Genomic DNA, 25,524 nt, shown 5'->3' with positions numbered 1-25,524 from the left:
ATTTGGAAATATTGCTAATAACTCACACTTTGGATATTGATTAACTATCAACGATAAAACCTGGCATCTGCTGCTATTGTCTTTTGAGTTCTCATACAGTTGGCATAACACTTTAAGCACTACTTAGTTGTTATCTTGTGGTATGGTTTGAGTATCCATAATAATTTTCTATAACTTTCGACCTTGAATGAGAGCAATAGCATTCATCAATGCATCTGTTGTCTCCAGTGCTTTTCTCTTTTCTTAACGAGCTGTAGGTTGTTTTGAATTTTCCAGTGGCATTGATAGTTGGGTCATCAATGGACTGACTGATCCACGACTAATAAGTTCTATGGCTTTGTTCACTTGGATAGTGGATGTATGACAGATTGAGCTTCCTCTACAGTACTCCAGTTTGAAAATTAACTTGAATGCTGTGTTTCTTGTGATAAGATTTCCTGAAAAAAACAAACAATAAAACCATCATATTTGATCCATGAAAATAAATTTGCCATTGCTATTACAATTGCATACCAAGATCATTTACTTATCATGAGAGGTTCCTCTTAAACTGACTTAATCACATTAACTTTAACATTTCCACTAAAACAAGTTTAAAAGTCAATTTACGGAGGGGGACAGGAAAAAATAATATCCAGAGTAAAGAACTGGGAGGAGGGTGGAGAAATATCCATTGAAATAAGTTTGGCAATGCTGAATGGTGAAAATAACTGCATACATAATATCACCAACTAACCAACAATGGTAAAATTAAAATTGACCTTACTACAAAAACTGAAGAAAATAACAGGCCTATAAAACAAAGTACATGTATTAATGTATTACACATGCCCAAATTAGGTTAATATATATATAATATATTGTTCGACCTATTAGTCAAATGCGTTTTGTTAAAATATACTTTTTCACTTTGTTGGTCTTTTGGAAAATGTTGTTTGTGCTGTATTTAGACCCCTCTAACAAGAAATTTGTTTTGCATGCACACGTATAAAAATTGCGGTTTTTATCCAACGCAATCATAGGTTTGAACGTTGTTTTCAATTTAAACTTGTTTATATTTTTTCGTTTGGGCTTGTATTATATTTTCCTTCGGGTTTATATGATCCGTTCATCCAATATCGACTCTTTAAAATTCTAGAGTTGGATAAAAACCGCAATTTTTATACGTGTGCATGCAAAACAAATTTCTTGTTAGAGGGGTCTAAATATGTAACAGCCACTATGTTCCGTCAGTTACTTTGTTCCGGCGGAACTTTTCAACTAGTTATTTCGTTCCGAGGGAACTTTCCAACTAGTTGTTTTATTCCGAGTGCAGTCGACAAGTTCCGGAAAACGGAACTTATCAACTAGCCACAAAGTTCCTCTTTGGCAAATAAGTCAAAACCGGAACTAACAAACTAGCCCAGAAGTTCCAACGGAACTTATCAACCAGTCACAAAGTTCCATTTGGAGAATTGATGCAAAGAACCACATGAGGAGGGGGGTATTCTTCCCTCTCCTGAGGGTACTATGAATACTAAATTTGCAAGATAATGCAACTTATTCCGTTTTATGTGAGCTATGAAATACAACATAAATTTTGCATATTTGTCCCCAAAGAAACCCCTTTCAGTGCGTTGGGTATTCCTGTAAATTAATGATTTGCTCTTATATATACTGATACTCATTTTTTCCCCTCTTTCTACAAGAAGGACGAAATATGGTATATTCAGTATCTTGGTTTCCCTTTGAAAGGTTCAAATATAATATGTTGCGCTTTTACTTTGCATCAATTCTCCAAATGGAACTTTCTGCCTGGTTGATAAGTTCCGTTGGAACTTTTGGGCTAGTTTGTTAGTTCCGGTTTTGACTAATTTGGCAAAAAGGAACTTTCTAACTAGTTGATATGTTCCGTTGGAACTTTTCAACTAGTCACTTTGTTCCGGTGGAACTTTTAAACCAGAGGAAGAACAAAGTAACTAGTTAATAAGTTCCTCCGGAACTTTTCGGATAGTTAGTTCTTTCAGCCGGAACTTTCCAACGTCGGAACAAAAGAGCATTTACAAATCCACCACAAACAATATTTTCCAAAAGACCAAAAAAGTTAAAAAGTATATTTTAACGAAAAACGCATTTGACTAACAGGTCGAACAACAAATGTTCTTAAACCCTGCTGACTGCCATTGGCGATTGCCAAATAAACAGATCTTAATTATAAATTTAATACTCAACAGAAAACAATAAACATGCGGAGAAGATGGTATACCACAAACATGAGGTGCAAAAATTTGTACACCATATCCGGATTTCGACAATTAATGTCTCTTCAGTGATGTTAGGAATCGAAACGGTATTATATGTATATTTATCGCTATTTTATATAAAGGTTTTCTTTGATCCTTTTTTTTTTTTTGTGATATCTTTTCATATCGCCCTACTCCTGTGATATTTGGTTTTCTCAAGACTTGTAGAGAGAATGTATGACTTATGACCCTACATCATTGTTGTTGTCTGGCAAACAGTGATTTTACAGATAATCAATAATCTTTCAAACTCAAGGATGTCTCTCAGCTTCAATGACATTGCAGCCGAGAAACAGCCTCTTAATTGAAAAACCATGGATAATCAATGAATATTTTAATAAAGTTCTAAGATTTTGTTTTTTTAGGTTTATTTGGTATTGTATTTTATTTTTCAGAATTATTTTGTTCAAAAATCCTTGTATCAACATTCCACTTTATAATTTGCAATGTCTACAACTCTTGAACTGTATATTTATGTATTATGGTTCCTTAGCCGCTTATAATTATTTATTCTACTTCAGCTTTTCAACATTCATTTACAACTTTTTTTTAGATAATTTTAAAAATACCTTGACGTTTACCAATGTGACATGTTTGGGGTCAATATTTAGAATGTGATGAAGATGAAAATAATCATCTTGTACATTACTGCAAACTATGCAAAAGCATAAACATACCTCTTCAGAAAAATCTGGAATTACTACTGTGGGCATGGTTCCCAGACACTTTCTTTGATGGGTTTCCATAAATGCATTTTTGAAATTGCGATTTGTACCTGCAAATTTATACTTTATATTCAAAATTTTCGACAATTCATAAACTTTTGCATGCTCATATCTACCAGATAGCTGGGCCCAAAATCAAAACTCTAATTACACGGTAAAATTCAGCAAACAAAGAACCTCATGTTGAAATCAAATAAAGTTTAATTTTGGACCCCAATTTAGACCAACTTGAAAACTTGGACCAAAATCAAAAATCTTAGTACATATTTAGAATCAGCATATCAAAGAACCCCTCAAATTCAATTTTTGTTAAAATCAAACAAAGTTTAATTTTGGAAAGTTTGGACTTTAATGATGACCAATTTGAAAACCAGTCCCAAAATCTAAATACATGATTAGATTGAGCATATAAAAAAAACTCAATGATTTTTTAAAAAATCAAACAAAAGTTTAATTTTAGACCCTCTGGACCTTAAAGTGGACCAAATTAATAACAGGCCCCAAAATCAAAAATCTAAATACATGGTTAGATTCAGCACACCAAAGAACCCCATGTAAACAATTTTTGTTCAATTTAACGAAGTTTAATTATGGACCCTGATTTAGACCTACATGAAAGCTGGGACCAAAATAAAAAATCTAAATAAACTGTTGAACTCTTAGACTCAGCATATCAAAGAACCCCAAAATTTGTTTTAAAAATCAAACAAAAATTAATTTTGATCCTTTTGGACTTTAATGTGGACCAATTTAGAGACAGACCCAAAAATTAAAAAAAACTAAATATATTGTTAGATTTGGCAAATAAAAGAACACCAATGATTCAATGTTTGATGAAATCAAACAAAAGTTTAATAATAGACCCTTAGACCTTGAAATGGGCAAATTCAAAAACAGGTTCCAAAATCAAAATTTCTAAATACACGTTTAGATTCAGCATATTGAAGGAACCACAAGAATACAGCACTTTGAATTAAACCCCGTTGAAAATGGACAAAAGATAATCAATTTATACAAAGTATTACAAAAGTATCGTGTTTTGCCACTTTTTCCTAAACTCTTAGGGTCATAACCTCCAAAATCAACCCCCAAGGGTGACTGGGGAATAGAAGTATGGTCACCATTGGTCTTCCTCCGACCGGCAGTAAAACCCTTGCTAAAGTGGGGCGTCCGTTTGGCTGTGCGGGATGTACAAATTTGCAGCCACGTCCGGTCAGAATGGGGACGTTAAATCCGATGCCTCGTGTAAAGAGAGTGCCACGCTCTTTGCACGTTACGAACCCTTGCAACAACTCTTTGAGGGGTCCGAAGGTGGCCTGTTGCAAGGCAAAATTTCTGTCCCTATCCAATATACCCTCATTTCCCGTGGCAGTGTAAATTTCTCCGACCTTTCCCGGACGCCCCTCTTACAGAACCTACCTATTGTATTTATTGTTAATTTGTTCTCGTCCTGAATATGCATGAAATATTTGCCACTGGACGTTAAGCAACCAACAATCAATCAATCAATCAATCCAAAATCAATCTCAATGGATAGTTTGTAGATCTAAACACTTTGCCCATGTCAAATTTGATATAAAAAGGTTTTCAACATGAGACAAAACTTTCAATTTTACCACTATGTTCTATTTTAAGCAATGTCTGTCGTGTTGGTTGAAAGACCCAACACAATTTTTAAACTAGAATCTCCAATGATGATTTCGGCCAAGTTTGGTTTAAAATGGCTCGGTAGTTTTAGAGGAGAGAAGTTTTGTAAAATTTAATGAAAGACAATTAGTGATGAAAAGACCTCACATGACATTTGAGTGTCAAATTCATATAATTATAGTTATATATTCAGTTTCAAGCACTGTAACTTGAAATTAAAATTTAATAGTCTGGCAATTAATTTGTGTCCCTGCTAATTTTGATTCCTGTAGTCTATATTAGTGGGACTTCCTACACAATACAAATTGACTTTTTACTACATGCATAAACAGTCCCTAATACTTACAGCATCTGTTGGACGTCTTGGAAACAATGTTTCTTCTTCTCTCAATCTTTTTTCACTGTTTGCATTAACATTTGATTCTCCACATGTTTGTATCTGTAATAAATCATTGAGCCACGATTAACAGTAAAATAATAATATTTATCACGTCTAACATGGTCACGTGCAGATAATTTCAAATTATTTATACATGTATAATATACATTGTAACCATCAGATTGTAATGATTCTTATTTTTTTCTCAATTTAAATTCATTTATAGACATCAACTCAAGTTATCTAATTTCAACATAATAAATAAGGTGTACAATGTGCAATAAGCATTATAAGGTTAATTGATCTATAATTTATTTTTCATTAGAAAATGGAAGATAACAAAATTTCTCTCCTTTACATAATATAAGACTACAATAAACAATTTTTCTGCAGCAGCTATAGAAACGGGTATGTTAAGCAGTAACCAATTCTTTTAATTTATTTAGATTAAATGTTTTGTTCTCCAAATTTAATGTGTACGCCATGGCGTTTTGACGTAAACGAAGCTACGCCCCTGAACAGGAACAAACCAAACAGAACTTTAATAAGATGAAATACGTTTTCAACACAGCTTTCTTAAATTATCCGGTTATAGATTTATAAATTATTAAGAAACTAAGATTTGAACTCCCTTAGGCAAAGTTGATCTTATATGGATTTGGCTATTATATTAAAGTCCTTTTTAGTCATTTTTTGTTATACATATTCTTGCTTTTATATATTCGGCATTATGCGTTATCAATGAAGGTCATCCAAAAAGCGCTTCGGACGCATGGAATCTATAAACTATTGAATTATCTGTTTGCAGGTAGTTAAATGATACCGAGAATAACTAAGCAAAAGCAATCTGCAACATGTTGAGGCTTGTATTATATTTTCCTTCGGGTTTATATGATCCGTTCATCCAATTTCGACTCTTTAAAATTCAAGAGTCTATCCTAAATTGAGGTAAATCATATGGCCTTCCAAATACCGTTTCGATCCCTAACATCACTGAAGAGACATTTATTGTCGAAATCCGGATATGGTGTACAAATTTTTGCACCTCGTGTTTGTGGTATACCATCTTTTCCACAAGTTTATTGTTTTCTGTTTGGTATTTAATTAATATTAAGATCCATTTTGTTAGATCTGGTGATCAATTTATTTGGCAATCGCCAATGGCAGTCAGCAGGGTTTAAGAACATCAGTTGTTCGACCTGTTAGTCAAATGCGTTTTGTTAAAATAGACTTTTCACTTTTTTTTGGTCTTTTGGAAATTGTTGTTTGTGCTGTATTTAGACCCCTCTACCAAGAAATTTGTTTTGCATGCACACGTATAAAAATTCCGGTTTTTATCCAACGCAATCATAGGTTTGAACGTTGTTTTCAATTTAAACTTTTTATATTTTTTCGTTTGGGCTTGTATTATATTTTCCTTCGGGTTTATATGATCCGTTCATCCTATTTCGACTCTTTGAAATTCAAGAGTCTATCCTAAATTGAGGTAAATCATGTGGCCTTCCAAATACCGTTTCGATCCCTAACATCACTGAAGAGACATAAAAATTTTATTGTCGAAATCCGGATATGGTGTACAAATTTTTGCACCTCATGTTTGTGGTATACCATCTTTTCCACAAGTTTATTGTTTTCTATTTGGTATTTAATTAATATCAAGATCCATTTTGTTAGATCTGGTGATCAATTTATTTGGCAATCGCCAATGGCAGTCAGAAGGGTTTAAGAACATCAGTTGTTCGACCTGTTAGTCAAATGCGTTTTGTTAAAATAGACTTTTCACTTTTTTTTGGTCTTTTGGAAATTGTTGTTTGCGCTGTATTTAGACCCTTCTACCAAGAAATTTGTTTTGCATGCACACGTATAAAAATTGCGGTTTTTATCCAACGCAATCATAGGTTTGAACGTTGTTTTCAATTTAGACTTTTTATATTTTTTCGTTTGGGCTTGTATTATATTTTCCTTCGGGTTTATATGATCCGTTCATCCTATTTCGACTCTTTAAAATTCAAGAGTCTATCCTAAATTGAGGTAAATCATATGGCCTTCCAAATACCGTTTCGATCCCTAACATCACTGAAGAGACATTTATTGTCGAAATCCGGATATGGTGTACAAATTTTTGCACCTCATGTTTGTGGCATACCATCTTTCCCACAAGTTTATTGATTTCTGTTTGGTATTTAATTAATATTAAGATCCATTTTGTTAGATCTGGTGATCAATTTATTTGGCAATCGCCAATGGCAGTCAGCAGGGTTTAAGAACATCAGTTGTTCGACCTGTTAGTCAAATGCGTTTTGTTAAAATAGACTTTTCACTTTTTTTTGGTCTTTTGGAAATTGTTGTTTGTGCTGTATTTAGACCCCTCTACCAAGAAATTTGTTTTGCATGCACACGTATAAAAATTGCGGTTTTTATCCAACGCAATCATAGGTTTGAACGTTGTTTTCAATTTAGACTTTTTATATTTTTTCGTTTGGGCTTGTATTATATTTTCCTTCGGGTTTATATGATCCGTTCATCCTATTTCGACTCTTTAAAATTCAAGAGTCTATCCTAAATTGAGGTAAATCATATGGCCTTCCAAATACCGTTTCGATCCCTAACATCACTGAAGAGACATTTATTGTCGAAATCCGGATATGGTGTACAAATTTTTGCACCTCATGTTTGTGGTATACCATCTTTTCCACAAGTTTATTGTTTTCTGTTTGGTATTTAATTAATATTAAGATCCATTTTGTTAGATCTGGTGATCAATTTATTTGGCAATCGCCAATGGCAGTCAGCAGGGTTTAAGAACATCAGTTGTTCGACCTGTTAGTCAAATGCGTTTTGTTAAAATAGACTTTTCACTTTTTTTTGGTCTTTTGGAAATTGTTGTTTGCGCTGTATTTAGACCCTTCTACCAAGAAATTTGTTTTGCATGCACACGTATAAAAATTGCGGTTTTTATCCAACGCAATCATAGGTTTGAACGTTGTTTTCAATTTAGACTTTTTATATTTTTTCGTTTGGGCTTGTATTATATTTTCCTTCGGGTTTATATGATCCGTTCATCCTATTTCGACTCTTTAAAATTCAAGAGTCTATCCTAAATTGAGGTAAATCATATGGCCTTCCAAATACCGTTTTGATCCCTAACATCACTGAAGAGACATTTATTGTCGAAATCCGGATATGGTGTACAAATTTTTGCACCTCGTGTTTGTGGTATACCATCTTTTCCACAAGTTTATTGTTTTCTGTTTGGTATTTAATTAATATTAAGATCCATTTTGTTAGATCTGGTGATCAAATTATTTGGCAATCGCCAATAGCAGTCAGCAGGGTTTAAGAACATCAGTTGTTCGACCTGTTAGTCAAATGCGTTTTGTTAAAATAGACTTTTCACTTTTTTTTGGTCTTTTGGAAATTGTTGTTTGTGCTGTATTTAGACCCCTCTACCAAGAAATTTGTTTTGCATGCACACGTATAAAAATTGCGGTTTTTATCCAACGCAATCATAGGTTTGAACGTTGTTTTCAATTTAGACTTTTTATATTTTTTCGTTTGGGCTTGTATTATATTTTCCTTCGGGTTTATATGATCCGTTCATCCTATTTCGACTCTTTAAAATTCAAGAGTCTATCCTAAATTGAGGTAAATCATATGGCCTTCTAAATACCGTTTCGATCCCTAACATCACTGAAGAGACATTTATTGTCGAAATCCGGATATGGTGTACAAATTTTTGCACCTCATGTTTGTGGCATACCATCTTTTCCACAAGTTTAATGATTTCTGTTTGGTATTTAATTAATATTAAGATCCATTTTGTTAGATCTGGTGATCAATTTTTTTGGCAATCGCCAATGGCAGTCAGCAGGGTTTAAGAACATCAGTTGTTCGACCTGTTAGTCAAATGCGTTTTGTTAAAATAGACTTTTCACTTTTTTTTGGTCTTTTGGAAATTGTTGTTTGTGCTGTATTTAGACCCCTCTACTAAGAAATTTGTTTTGCATGCACACGTATAAAAATTCCGGTTTTTATCCAACGCAATCATAGGTTTGAACGTTGTTTTCAATTTATACTTTTTATATTTTTTCGTTTGGGCTTGTAATATATTTTCCTTCGGGTTTATATGATCCGTTCATCCTATTTCGACTCTTTAAAATTCAAGAGTCTATCCTAAATTGAGGTAAATCATATGGCCTTCCAAATACCGTTTCGATCCCTAACATCACTGAAGAGACATTTATTGTCGAAATCCGGATATGGTGTACAAATTTTTGCACCTCATGTTTGTGGTATACCATCTTTTCCACAAGTTTATTGTTTTCTGTTTGGTATTTAATTAATATTAAGATCCATTTTGTTAGATCTGGTGATCAATTTATTTGGCAATCGCCAATGGCAGTCAGCAGGGTTTAAGAACATCAGTTGTTCGACCTGTTAGTCAAATGCGTTTTGTTAAAATAGACTTTTCACTTTTTTTTGGTCTTTTGGAAATTGTTGTTTGCGCTGTATTTAGACCCTTCTACCAAGAAATTTGTTTTGCATGCACACGTATAAAAATTGCGGTTTTTATCCAACGCAATCATAGGTTTGAACGTTGTTTTCAATTTAGACTTTTTATATTTTTTCGTTTGGGCTTGTATTATATTTCCTTCGGGTTTATATGATCCGTTCATCCTATTTCGACTCTTTAAAATTCAAGAGTCTATCCTAAATTGAGGTAAATCATATGGCCTTCCAAATACCGTTTCGATCCCTAACATCACTGAAGAGACATTTATTGTCGAAATCCGGATATGGTGTACAAATTTTTGCACCTCGTGTTTGTGGTATACCATCTTTTCCACAAGTTTATTGTTTTCTGTTTGGTATTTAATTAATATTAAGATCCATTTTGTTAGATCTGGTGATCAATTTATTTGGCAATCGCCAATAGCAGTCAGCAGGGTTTAAGAACATCAGTTGTTCGACCTGTTAGTCAAATGCGTTTTGTTAAAATAGACTTTTCACTTTTTTTTGGTCTTTTGGAAATTGTTGTTTGTGCTGTATTTAGACCCCTCTACCAAGAAATTTGTTTTGCATGCACACGTATAAAAATTGCGGTTTTTATCCAACGCAATCATAGGTTTGAACGTTGTTTTCAATTTAGACTTTTTATATTTTTTCGTTTGGGCTTGTATTATATTTTCCTTCGGGTTTATATGATCCGTTCATCCTATTTCGACTCTTTAAAATTCAAGAGTCTATCCTAAATTGAGGTAAATCATATGGCCTTCTAAATACCGTTTCGATCCCTAACATCACTGAAGAGACATTTATTGTCGAAATCCGGATATGGTGTACAAATTTTTGCACCTCATGTTTGTGGCATACCATCTTTTCCACAAGTTTAATGATTTCTGTTTGGTATTTAATTAATATTAAGATCCATTTTGTTAGATCTGGTGATCAATTTTTTTGGCAATCGCCAATGGCAGTCAGCAGGGTTTAAGAACATCAGTTGTTCGACCTGTTAGTCAAATGCGTTTTGTTAAAATAGACTTTTCACTTTTTTTGGTCTTTTTGAAATTGTTGTTTGTGCTGTATTTAGACCCCTCTACCGAGAAATTTGTTTTGCATGCACACGTATAAAAATTGCGGTTTTTATCCAACACAATCATAGGTTTGAACGTTGTTTTCAATTTAGACTTTTTATATTTTTTCGTTTGGGCTTGTAATATATTTTCCTTCGGGTTTATATGATCCATTCATCCTATTTCGACTCTTTAAAATTCAAGAGTCTATCCTAAATTGAGGTAAATCATATGGCCTTCCAAATACCGTTTCGATCCCTAACATCACTGAAGAGACATTTATTGTCGAAATCCGGATATGGTGTACAAATTTTTGCACCTCATGTTTGTGGTATACCATCTTTTCCACAAGTTTATTGTTTTCTGTTTGGTATTTAATTAATATTAAGATCCATTTTGTTAGATCTGGTGATCAATTTATTTGGCAATCGCCAATGGCAGTCAGCAGGGTTTAAGAACATCAGTTGTTCGACCTGTTAGTCAAATGCGTTTTGTTAAAATAGACTTTTCACTTTTTTTTGGTCTTTTGGAAATTGTTGTTTGCGCTGTATTTAGACCCTTCTACCAAGAAATTTGTTTTACATGCACACGTATAAAAATTGCGGTTTTTATCCAACGCAATCATAGGTTTGAACGTTGTTTTCAATTTAGACTTTTTATATTTTTTCGTTTGGGCTTGTAATATATTTTCCATCGGGTTTATATGATCCGTTCATCCTATTTCGACTCTTTAAAATTCAAGAGTCTATCCTAAATTGAGGTAAATCATATGGCCTTCCAAATACCGTTTCGATCCCTAACATCACTGAAGAGACATTTATTGTCGAAATCCGGATATGGTGTACAAATTTTTGCACCTCATGTTTGTAGCATACCATCTTTTCCACAAGTTTATTGATTTCTGGTTGGTATTTAATTAATATTAAGATCCATTTTGTTAGATCTGGTGATCAATTTATTTGGCAATCGCCAATGGCAGTCAGCAGGGTTTAAGAACTTCAGTTGTTCGACCTGTTAGTCAAATGCGTTTTGTTACAATAGACTTTTCACTTTTTTTTGGTCTTTTGGAAATTGTTGTTTGTGCTGTATTTAGACCCCTCTACCAAGAAATTTGTTTTGCATGCACACGTATAAAAATTGCGGTTTTTATCCAACGCAATCATAGGTTTGAACGTTGTTTTCAATTTAGACTTTTTATATTTTTTCGTTTGGGCTTGTAATATATTTTCCTTCGGGTTTATATGATCCGTTCATCCTATTTCGACTCTTTAAAATTCAAGAGTCTATCCTAGTAAGTACCCGGAGGTAAATCATATGGCCTTCCAAATACCGTTTCGATCCCTAACATCACTGAAGAGACATTTATTGTCGAAATCCGGATATGGTGTACAAATTTTTGCACCTCATGTTTGTGGTATACCATCTTTTCCACAAGTTTATTGATTTCTGGTTGGTATTTAATTAATATTAAGATCCATTTTGTTAGATCTGGTGATCAATTTATTTGGCAATCGCCAATGGCAGTCAGCAGGGTTTAAGAACTTCAGTTGTTCGACCTGTTAGTCAAATGCGTTTTGTTAAAATAGACTTTTCACTTTTTTTTGGTCTTTTGGAAATTGTTGTTTGCGCTGTGTTTAGACCCCTCTACCAAGAAATTTGTTTTGCATGCACACGTATAAAAATTGCGGTTTTTATCCAACGCAATCATAGGTTTGAACGTTGTTTTCAATTTAGACTTTTTATATTTTTTCGTTTGGGCTTGTATTTTATTTTCCTTCAGGTTTATATGATCCGTTCATCCTATTTCGACCCTTTAAAATTCAAGAGTCTATCCTAAATTGAGGTAAATCATATGGCCTTCCAAATACCGTTTCGATCCCTAACATCACTGAAGAGACATTTATTGTCGAAATCCGGATATGGTGTACAAATTTTTGCACCTCATGTTTGTGGTATACCATCTTTTCCACAAGTTTATTGTTTTCTGTTTGGTATTTAATTAATATTAAGATCCATTTTGTTAGATCTGGTGATCAATTTTTTTGGCAATCGCCAATGGCAGTCAGCAGGGTTTAAGAACATCAGTTGTTCGACCTGTTAGTCAAATGCGTTTTGTTAAAATAGACTTTTCACTTTTTTTTTGGTCTTTTGGAAATTGTTGTTTGTGCTGTATTTAGACCCTTCTACCAAGAAATTTGTTTTGCATGCACACGTATAAAAATTGCGGTTTTTATCCAACGCAATCATAGGTTTGAACGTTGTTTTCAATTTAGACTTTTTATATTTTTTCGTTTGGGCTTGTATTATATTTTCCTTCGGGTTTATATGATCCGTTCATCCTATTTCGACTCTTTAAAATTCAAGAGTCTATCCTAAATTGAGGTAAATCATATGGCCTTCCAAATACCGTTTCGATCCCTAACATCACTGAAGAGACATTTATTGTCGAAATCCGGATATGGTGTACAAATTTTTGCACCTCATGTTTGTGGCATACCATCTTTTCCACAAGTTTAATGATTTCTGTTTGGTATTTAATTAATATTAAGATCCATTTTGTTAGATCTGGTGATCAATTTATTTGGCAATCGCCAATGGCAGTCAGCAGGGTTTAAGAACATCAGTTGTTCGACCTGTTAGTCAAATGCGTTTTGTTAAAATAGACTTTTCACTTTTTTTTGGTCTTTTGGAAATTGTTGTTTGTGCTGTATTTAGACCCCTCTACCAAGAAATTTGTTTTGCATGCACACGTATAAAAATTGCGGTTTTTATCCAACGCAATCATAGGTTTGAACGTTGTTTTCAATTTAGACTTTTTATATTTTTTCGTTTGGGCTTGTAATATATTTTCCTTCGGGTTTATATGATCCGTTCATCCTATTTCGACTCTTTAAAATTCAAGAGTCTATCCTAAATTGAGGTAAATCATATGGCCTTCCAAATACCGTTTCGATCCCTAACATCACTGAAGAGACATTTATTGTCGAAATCCGGATATGGTGTACAAATTTTTGCACCTCATGTTTGTGGCATACCATCTTTTCCACAAGTTTATTGATTTCTGGTTGGTATTTAATTAATATTAAGATCCATTTTGTTAGATCTGGTGATCAATTTATTTGGCAATCGCCAATGGCAGTCAGCAGGGTTTAAGAACTTCAGTTGTTCGACCTGTTAGTCAAATGCGTTTTGTTAAAATAGACTTTTCACTTTTGTTTGGTCTTTTGGAAATTGTTGTTTGTGCTGTATTTAGACCCCTCTACCAAGAAATTTGTTTTGCATGCACACGTATAAAAATTGCGGTTTTTATCCAACGCAATCATAGGTTTGAACGTTGTTTTCAATTTAGACTTTTTATATTTTTTCGTTTGGGCTTGTAATATATTTTCCTTCGGGTTTATATGATCCGTTCATCCTATTTCGACTCTTTAAAATTCAAGAGTCTATCCTAAATTGAGGTAAATCATATGGCCTTCCAAATACCGTTTCGATCCCTAACATCACTGAAGAGACATTTATTGTCGAAATCCGGATATGGTGTACAAATTTTTGCTCCTCATGTTTGTGGTATACCATCTTTTCCACAAGTTTATTGTTTTCTGTTTGGTATTTAATTAATATGAAGATCCATTTTGTTAGATCTGGTGATCAATTTATTTGGCAATCGCCAATGGCAGTCAGCAGGGTTTAAGAACATCAGTTGTTCGACCTGTTAGTCAAATGCGTTTTGTTAAAATAGACTTTTCACTTTTTTTTTTGGTCTTTTGGAAATTGTTGTTTGTGCTGTATTTAGACCCCTCTACCAAGAAATTTGTTTTGCATGCACACGTATAAAAATTGCGGTTTTTATCCAACGCAATCATAGGTTTGAACGTTGTTTTCAATTTAGACTTTTTATATTTTTTCGTTTGGGCTTGTATTATATTTTCCTTCAGGTTTATATGATCTGTTCATCCTATTTCGACCCTTTAAAATTCAAGAGTCTATCCTAAATTGAGGTAAATCATATGGCCTTCCAAATACCGTTTCGATCCCTAACATCACTGAAGAGACATTTATTGTCGAAATCCGGATATGGTGTACAAATTTTTGCACCTCATGTTTGTGGTATACCATCTTTTCCACAAGTTTATTGTTTTCTGTTTGGTATTTAATTAATATTAAGATCCATTTTGTTAGATCTGGTGATCAATTTATTTGGCAATCGCCAATGGCAGTCAGCAGGGTTTAAGAACATCAGTTGTTCGACCTGTTAGTCAAATGCGTTTTGTTAAAATAGACTTTTCACTTTTTTTTTGGTCTTTTGGAAATTGTTGTTTGTGCTGTATTTAGACCCTTCTACCAAGAAATTTGTTTTGCATGCACACGTATAAAAATTGCGGTTTTTATCCAACGCAATCATAGGTTTGAACGTTGTTTTCAATTTAGACTTTTTATATTTTTTCGTTTGGGCTTGTATTATATTTTCCTTCGGGTTTATATGATCCGTTCATCCTATTTCGACTCTTTAAAATTCAAGAGTCTATCCTAAATTGAGGTAAATCATATGGCCTTCCAAATACCGTTTCGATCCCTAACATCACTGAAGAGACATTTATTGTCGAAATCCGGATATGGTGTACAAATTTTTGCACCTCATGTTTGTGGCATACCATCTTTTCCACAAGTTTAATGATTTCTGTTTGGTATTTAATTAATATTAAGATCCATTATGTTAGATCTGGTGATCAATTTTTTTGGCAATCGCCAATGGCAGTCAGCAGGGTTTAAGAACATCAGTTGTTCGACCTGTTAGTCAAATGCGTTTTGTTAAAATAGACTTTTCACTTTTTTTTGGTCTTTTTGAAATTGTTGTTTGTGCTGTATTTAGACCCCTCTACCAAGAAATTTGTTTTGCATGCACACGTATAAAAATTCCGGTTTTTATCCAACGCAATCATAGGTTTGAACGGTGTTTTCAATTTAGACTTTTTATATTTTTTCGTTTGGGCTTGTAATATATTTTCCTTCGGGTTTATATGATCCGTTCATCCTATTTCGACTCTTTAAAATTCAAGAGTCTATCCTAAATTGAGGTATATCATATGGCCTTCCAAATACCGTTTCGATCCCTAACATCACTGAAGAGACATTTATTGTCGAAATCCGGATATGGTGTACAAATTTTTGCACCTCATGTTTGTGGTATACCATCTTTTCCACAAGTTTATTGTTTTCTGTTTGGTATTTAATTAATATTAAGATCCATTTTGTTAGATCTGGTGATCAATTTATTTGGCAATCGCCAATGGCAGTCAGCAGGGTTTAAGAACATCAGTTGTTCGACCTGTTAGTCAATTGCGTTTTGTTAAAATAGACTTTTCACTTTTTTTTGGTCTTTTGGAAATTGTTGTTTGCGCTGTATTTAGACCCTTCTACCAAGAAATTTGTTTTACATGCACACGTATAAAAATTGCGGTTTTTATCCAACGCAATCATAGGTTTGAACGTTGTTTTCAATTTAGACTTTTTATATTTTTTCGTTTGGGCTTGTAATATATTTTCCGTCGGGTTTATATGATCCGTTCATCCTATTTCGACTCTTTAAAATTCAAGAGTCTATCCTAAATTGAGGTAAATCATATGGCCTTCCAAATACCGTTTCGATCCCTAAAATCACTGAAGAGACATTTATTGTCGCAATCCGGATATGGTGTACAAATTTTTGCACCTCATGTTTGTGGCATACCATCTTTTCCACAAGTTTATTGATTTCTGTTTGGTATTTAATAAATATTAAGATCCATTTTGTTAGATCTGGTGATCAATTTATTTTGCAATCGCCAATGGTAGTCAGCAGGGTTTAAGAACATCAGTTGTTCGACCTGTTAGTCAAATGCGTTTTGTTAAAATAGACTTTTCACTTTTTTTTGGTCTTTTGGAAATTGTTGTTTGTGCTGTATTTAGACCCCTCTACCAAGAAATTTGTTTTGCATGCACACGTATAAAAATTGCGGTTTTTATCCAACGCAATCATAGGTTTGAACGTTGTTTTCAATTTAGACTTTTTATATTTTTTCGTTTGGGCTTGTAATATATTTTCCTTCGGGTTTATATGATCCGTTCATCCTATTTCGACTCTTTAAAATTCAAGAGTCTATCCTAAATTGAGGTAAATCATATGGCCTTCCAAATACCGTTTCGATCCCTAACATCACTGAAGAGACATTTATTGTCGAAATCCGGATATGGTGTACAAATTTTTGCACCTCATGTTTGTGGTATACCATCTTTTCCACAAGTTTATTGTTTTCTGTTTGGTATTTAATTAATATTAAGATCCATTTTGTTAGATCTGGTGATCAATTTATTTGGCAATCGCCAATGGCAGTCAGCAGGGTTTAAGAACATCAGTTGTTCGACCTGTTAGTCAAATGCGTTTTGTTAAAATAGACTTTTCACTTTTTTTTGGTCTTTTGGAAATTGTTGTTTGCGCTGTATTTAGACCCTTCTACCAAGAAATTTGTTTTGCATGCACACGTATAAAAATTGCGGTTTTTATCCAACGCAATCATAGGTTTGAACGTTGTTTTCAATTTAGACTTTTTATATTTTTTCGTTTGGGCTTGTATTATATTTTCCTTCGGGTTTATATGATCCGTTCATCCTATTTCGACTCTTTAAAATTCAAGAGTCTATCCTAAATTGAGGTAAATCATATGGCCTTCCAAATACCGTTTCGATCCCTAACATCACTGAAGAGACATTTATTGTCGAAATCCGGATATGGTGTACAAATTTTTGCACCTCATGTTTGTGGCATACCATCTTTTCCACAAGTTTATTGATTTCTGTTTGGTATTACATTAATATTAAGATCCATTTTGTTAGATGTGGTGATCAATTTATTTGGCAGTCGCCAATGGCAGTCAGCAGGGTTTAAGAACATCAGTTGTTCGACCTGTTAGTCAAATGCGTTTTGTTAAAATAGACTTTTCACTTTTTTTTGGTCTTTTGGAAATTGTTGTTTGTGCTGTATTTAGACCCCTCTACCAAGAAATTTGTTTTGCATGCACACGTATAAAAATTGCGGTTTCTATCCAACGCAATCATAGGTTTGAACGTTGTTTTCAATTTAGACTTTTTATATTTTTTCGTTTGGGCTTGTATTATATTTTCCTTCGGGTTTATGTGATCCGTTCATCCTATTTCGACTCTTTAAAATTCAAGAGTCTATCCTAAATTGAGGTAAATCATATGGCCTTCCAAATACCGTTTCGATCCCTAACATCACTGAAGAGACATTTATTGTCGAAATCCGGATATGGTGTACAAATTTTTGCACCTCATGTTTGTGGTATACCATCTTTTCCACAAGTTTATTGATTTCTGTTTGGTATTTAATAAATATTAAGATCCATTTTGTTAGATCTGGTGATCAATTTATTTTGCAATCGCCAATGGTAGTCAGCAGGGTTTAAGAACATCAGTTGTTCGACCTGTTAGTCAAATGCGTTTTGTTAAAATAGACTTTTCACTTTTTTTTGGTCTTTTGGAAATTGTTGTTTGTGCTGTATTTAGACCCCTCTACCAAGAAATTTGTTTTGCATGCACACGTATAAAAATTGCGGTTTTTATCCAACGCAATCATAGGTTTGAACGTTGTTTTCAATTTAGACTTTTTATATTTTTTCGTTTGGGCTTGTAATATATTTTCCTTCGGGTTTATATGATCCGTTCATCCTATTTCGACTCTTTAAAATTCAAGAGTCTATCCTAAATTGAGGTAAATCATATGGCCTTCCAAATACCGTTTCGATCCCTAACATCACTGAAGAGACATTTATTGTCGAAATCCGGATATGGTGTACAAATTTTTGCACCTCATGTTTGTGGTATACCATCTTTTCCACAAGTTTATTGTTTTCTGTTTGGTATTTAATTAATATTAAGATCCATTTTGTTAGATCTGGTGATCAATTTATTTGGCAATCGCCAATGGCAGTCAGCAGGGTTTAAGAACATCAGTTGTTCGACCTGTTAGTCAAATGCGTTTTGTTAAAATAGACTTTTCACTTTTTTTTGGTCTTTTGGAAATTGTTGTTTGCGCTGTATTTAGACCCTTCTACCAAGAAATTTGTTTTGCATGCACACGTATAAAAATTGCGGTTTTTATCCAACGCAATCATAGGTTTGAACGTTGTTTTCAATTTAGACTTTTTATATTTTTTCGTTTGGGCTTGTATTATATTTTCCTTCGGGTTTATATGATCCGTTCATCCTATTTCGACTCTTTAAAATTCAAGAGTCTATCCTAAATTGAGGTAAATCATATGGCCTTCCAAATACCGTTTCGATCCCTAACATCACTGAAGAGACATTTATTGTCGAAATCCGGATATGGTGTACAAATTTTTGCACCTCATGTTTGTGGCATACCATCTTTTCCACAAGTTTATTGATTTCTGTTTGGTATTACATTAATATTAAGATCCATTTTGTTAGATGTGGTGATCAATTTATTTGGCAGTCGCCAATGGCAGTCAGCAGGGTTTAAGAACATCAGTTGTTCGACCTGTTAGTCAAATGCGTTTTGTTAAAATAGACTTTTCACTTTTTTTTGGTCTTTTGGAAATTGTTGTTTGTGCTGTATTTAGACCCCTCTACCAAGAAATTTGTTTTGCATGCACACGTATAAAAATTGCGGTTTCTATCCAACGCAATCATAGGTTTGAACGTTGTTTTCAATTTAGACTTTTTATATTTTTTCGTTTGGGCTTGTATTATATTTTCCTTCGGGTTTATGTGATCCGTTCATCCTATTTCGACTCTTTAAAATTCAAGAGTCTATCCTAAATTGAGGTAAATCATATGGCCTTCCAAATACCGTTTCGATCCCTAACATCACTGAAGAGACATTTATTGTCGAAATCCGGATATGGTGTACAAATTTTTGCACCTCATGTTTGTGGTATACCATCTTTTCCACAAGTTTATTGTTTTCTGTTTGGTATTTAATTAATATTAAGATCCATTTTGTTAGATCTGGTGATCAATTTATTTGGCAATCGCCAATGGCAGTCAGCAGGGTTTAAGAACATCAGTTGTTCGACCTGTTAGTCAAATGCGTTTTGTTAAAATAGACTTTTCACTTTTTTTTGGTCTTTTGGAAATTGTTGTTTGTGCTGTATTTAGACCCCTCTACCAAGAAATTTGTTTTGCATGCACACGTATAAAAATTGCGGTTTTTATCCAACGCAATCATAGGTTTGAACGTTGTTTTCAATTTAGACTTTTTATATTTTTTCGTTTGGGCTTGTAATATATTTTCCTTCGGGTTTATATGATCCGTTCATCCTATTTCGACTCTTTAAAATTCAAGAGTCTATCCTAAATTGAGGTAAATCATATGGCCTTCCAAATACCGTTTCGATCCCTAACATCACTGAAGAGACATTTATTGTCGAAATCCGGATATGGTGTACAAATTTTTGCACCTCATGTTTGTGGTATACCATCTTTTCCACAAGTTTATTGTTTTCTGTTTGGTATTTAATTAATATTAAGATCCATTTTGTTAGATCTGGTGATCAATTTATTTGGCAATCGCCAATGGCAGTCAGCAGGGTTTAAGAACATCAGTTGTTCGACCTGTTAGTCAAATGCGTTTTGTTAAAATAGACTTTTCACTTTTTTTTGGTCTTTTGGAAATTGTTGTTTGCGCTGTATTTAGACCCTTCTACCAAGAAATTTGTTTTGCATGCACACGTATAAAAATTGCGGTTTTTATCCAACGCAATCATAGGTTTGAACGTTGTTTTCAATTTAGACTTTTTATATTTTTTCGTTTGGGCTTGTATTATATTTTCCTTCGGGTTTATATGATCCGTTCATCCTATTTCGACTCTTTAAAATTCAAGAGTCTATCCTAAATTGAGGTAAATCATATGGCCTTCCAAATACCGTTTCGATCCCTAACATCACTGAAGAGACATTTATTGTCGAAATCCGGATATGGTGTACAAATTTTTGCACCTCATGTTTGTGGCATACCATCTTTTCCACAAGTTTATTGATTTCTGTTTGGTATTACATTAATATTAAGATCCATTTTGTTAGATGTGGTGATCAATTTATTTGGCAGTCGCCAATGGCAGTCAGCAGGGTTTAAGAACATCAGTTGTTCGACCTGTTAGTCAAATGCGTTTTGTTAAAATAGACTTTTCACTTTTTTTTGGTCTTTTGGAAATTGTTGTTTGTGCTGTATTTAGACCCCTCTACCAAGAAATTTGTTTTGCATGCACACGTATAAAAATTGCGGTTTCTATCCAACGCAATCATAGGTTTGAACGTTGTTTTCAATTTAGACTTTTTATATTTTTTCGTTTGGGCTTGTATTATATTTTCCTTCGGGTTTATGTGATCCGTTCATCCTATTTCGACTCTTTAAAATTCAAGAGTCTATCCTAAATTGAGGTAAATCATATGGCCTTCCAAATACCGTTTCGATCCCTAACATCACTGAAGAGACATTTATTGTCGAAATCCGGATATGGTGTACAAATTTTTGCACCTCATGTTTGTGGTATACCATCTTTTCCACAAGTTTATTGTTTTCTGTTTGGTATTTAATTAATATTAAGATCCATTTTGTTAGATCTGGTGATCAATTTATTTGGCAATCGCCAATGGCAGTCAGCAGGGTTTAAGAACATCAGTTGTTCGACCTGTTAGTCAAATGCGTTTTGTTAAAATAGACTTTTCACTTTTTTTTGGTCTTTTGGAAATTGTTGTTTGCGCTGTATTTAGACCCCTCTACCAAGAAATTTGTTTTACATGCACACGTATAAAAATTGCGGTTTTTATCCAACGCAATCATAGGTTTGAACGTTGTTTTCAATTTAGACTTTTTATATTTTTTCGTTTGGGCTTGTAATATATTTTCCATCGGGTTTATATGATCCGTTCATCCTATTTCGACTCTTTAAAATTCAAGAGTCTATCCTAAATTGAGGTAAATCATATGGCCTTCCAAATACCGTTTCGATCCCTAACATCACTGAAGAGACATTTATTGTCGAAATCCGGATATGGTGTACAAATTTTTGCACCTCATGTTTGTGGTATACCATCTTTTCCACAAGTTTATTGTTTTCTGTTTGGTATTTAATTAATATTAAGATCCATTTTGTTAGATCTGGTGATCAATTTATTTGGCAATCGCCAATGGCAGTCAGCAGGGTTTAAGAACATCAGTTGTTCGACCTGTTAGTCAAATGCGTTTTGTTAAAATAGACTTTTCACTTTTTTTTGGTCTTTTGGAAATTGTTGTTTGCGCTGTATTTAGACCCCTCTACCAAGAAATTTGTTTTACATGCACACGTATAAAAATTGCGGTTTTTATCCAACGCAATCATAGGTTTGAACGTTGTTTTCAATTTAGACTTTTTATATTTTTTCGTTTGGGCTTGTAATATATTTTCCTTCGGGTTTATATGATCCGTTCATCCTATTTCGACTCTTTAAAATTCAAGAGTCTATCCTAAATTGAGGTAAATCATATGGCCTTCCAAATACCGTTTCGATCCCTAACATCACTGAAGAGACATTTATTGTCGAAATCCGGATATGGTGTACAAATTTTTGCACCTCATGTTTGTGGCATACCATCTTTTCCACAAGTTTATTGATTTCTGTTTGGTATTACATTAATATTAAGATCCATTTTGTTAGATGTGGTGATCAATTTATTTGGCAGTCGCCAATGGCAGTCAGCAGGGTTTAAGAACATCAGTTGTTCGACCTGTTAGTCAAATGCGTTTTGTTAAAATAGACTTTTCACTTTTTTTTGGTCTTTTGGAAATTGTTGTTTGTGCTGTATTTAGACCCCTCTACCAAGAAATTTGTTTTGCATGCACACGTATAAAAATTGCGGTTTCTATCCAACGCAATCATAGGTTTGAACGTTGTTTTCAATTTAGACTTTTTATATTTTTTCGTTTGGGCTTGTATTATATTTTCCTTCGGGTTTATGTGATCCGTTCATCCTATTTCGACTCTTTAAAATTCAAGAGTCTATCCTAAATTGAGGTAAATCATATGGCCTTCCAAATACCGTTTCGATCCCTAACATCACTGAAGAGACATTTATTGTCGAAATCCGGATATGGTGTACAAATTTTTGCACCTCATGTTTGTGGTATACCATCTTTTCCACAAGTTTATTGTTTTCTGTTTGGTATTTAATTAATATTAAGATCCATTTTGTTAGATCTGGTGATCAATTTATTTGGCAATCGCCAATGGCAGTCAGCAGGGTTTAAGAACATCAGTTGTTCGACCTGTTAGTCAAATGCGTTTTGTTAAAATAGACTTTTCACTTTTTTTTGGTCTTTTGGAAATTGTTGTTTGCGCTGTATTTAGACCCCTCTACCAAGAAATTTGTTTTACATGCACACGTATAAAAATTGCGGTTTTTATCCAACGCAATCATAGGTTTGAACGTTGTTTTCAATTTAGACTTTTTATATTTTTTCGTTTGGGCTTGTAATATATTTTCCATCGGGTTTATATGATCCGTTCATCCTATTTCGACTCTTTAAAATTCAAGAGTCTATCCTAAATTGAGGTAAATCATATGGCCTTCCAAATACCGTTTCGATCCCTAACATCACTGAAGAGACATTTATTGTCGAAATCCGGATATGGTGTACAAATTTTTGCACCTCATGTTTGTGGTATACCATCTTTTCCACAAGTTTATTGTTTTCTGTTTGGTATTTAATTAATATTAAGATCGATTTTGTTAGATCTGGTGATCAATTTATTTGGCAATCGCCAATGGCAGTTAGCAGGGTTTAAGAACATCAGTTGTTCGACCTGTTAGTCAAATGCGTTTTGTTAAAATAGACTTTTCACTTTTTTTTGGTCTTTTGGAAATTGTTGTTTGCGCTGTATTTAGACCCCTCTACCAAGAAATTTGTTTTACATGCACACGTATAAAAATTGCGGTTTTTATCCAACGCAATCATAGGTTTGAACGTTGTTTTCAATTTAGACTTTTTATATTTTTTCGTTTGGGCTTGTAATATATTTTCCATCGGGTTTATATGATCCGTTCATCCTATTTCGACTCTTTAAAATTCAAGAGTCTATCCTAAATTGAGGTAAATCATATGGCCTTCCAAATACCGTTTCGATCCCTAACATCACTGAAGAGACATTTATTGTCGAAATCCGGATATGGTGTACAAATTTTTGCACCTCATGTTTGTGGCATACCATCTTTTCCACAAGTTTATTAATTTCTGGTTGGTATTTAATTAATATTAAGATCCATTTTGTTAGATCTGGTGATCAATTTATTTGGCAATCGCCAATGGCAGTCAGCAGGGTTTAAGAACTTCAGTTGTTCGACCTGTTAGTCAAATGCGTTTTGTTAAAATAGACTTTTCACTTTTTTTTGGTCTTTTGGAAATTGTTGTTTGTGCTGTATTTAGACCCCTCTACCAAGAAATTTGTTTTGCATGCACACGTATACAAATTGCGGTTTTTATCCAACGCAATCATAGGTTTGAACGTTGTTTTCAATTTAGACTTTTTATATTTTTTCGTTTGGGCTTGTATTATATTTTCCTTCGGGTTTATATGATCCGTTCATCCTATTTCGACTCTTTAAAATTCAAGAGTCTATCCTAAATTGAGGTAAATCATATGGCCTTCCAAATACCGTTTCGATCCCTAACATCACTGAAGAGACATTTATTGTCGAAATCCGGATATGGTGTACAAATTTTTGCACCTCATGTTTGTGGTATACCATCTTTTCCACAAGTTTATTGTTTTCTGTTTGGTATTTAATTAATATTAAGATCCATTTTGTTAGATCTGGTGATCAATTTATTTGGCAATCGCCAATGGCAGTCAGCAGGGTTTAAGAACATCAGTTGTTCGACCTGTTAGTCAAATGCGTTTTGTTAAAATAGACTTTTCACTTTTTTTTGGTCTTTTGGAAATTGTTGTTTGTGCTGTATTTAGACCCCTCTACCAAGAAATTTGTTTTGCATGCACACGTATAAAAATTGCGGTTTTTATCCAACGCAATCATAGGTTTGAACGTTGTTTTCAATTTAGACTTTTTATATTTTTTCGTTTGGGCTTGTATTATATTTTCCTTCGGGTTTATATGATCCGTTCATCCTATTTCGACTCTTTAAAATTCAAGAGTCTATCCTAAATTGAGGTAAATCATATGGCCTTCCAAATACCGTTTCGATCACTAACATCACTGAAGAGACATTTATTGTCAAAATCCGGATATGGTGTACAAATTTTTGCACCTCATGTTTGTGGTATACCATCTTTTCCGCAAGTTTATTGTTTTCTGTTTGGTATTTAATTAATATTAAGATCCATTTTGTTAGATCTGGTGATCAATTTATTTGGCAATCGCCAATGGCAGTCAGCAGGGTTTAAGAACATCAGTTGTTCGACCTGTTAGTCAAATGCGTTTTGTTAAAATAGACTTTTCACTTTTTTTTGGTCTTTTGGAAATTGTTGTTTGCGCTGTATTTAGACCCTTCTACCAAGAAATTTGTTTTAAATGCACACGTATAAAAATTGCGGTTTTTATCCAACGCAATCATAGGTTTGAACGTTGTTTTCAATTTAGACTTTTTATATTTTTTCGTTTGGGCTTGTATTATATTTTCCTTCGGGTTTATATGATCCGTTCATCCTATTTCGACTCTTTAAAATTCAAGAGTCTATCCTAAATTGAGGTAAATCATATGGCCTTCCAAATACCGTTTCGATCCCTAACATCACTGAAGAGACATTTATTGTCGAAATCCGGATATGGTGTACAAATTTTTGCACCTCATGTTTGTGGTATACCATCTTTTCCACAAGTTTATTGTTTTCTGTTTGGTATTTAATTA

The sequence above is a fragment of the Mytilus californianus genome, unplaced genomic scaffold, assembly GCF_021869535.1.
Source record: "Mytilus californianus isolate M0D057914Y unplaced genomic scaffold, xbMytCali1.0.p SCAF_11, whole genome shotgun sequence".
NCBI classification, from domain to species: domain Eukaryota; kingdom Metazoa; phylum Mollusca; class Bivalvia; order Mytilida; family Mytilidae; genus Mytilus; species Mytilus californianus.
This window is presented reverse-complemented; position numbering follows the sequence as displayed.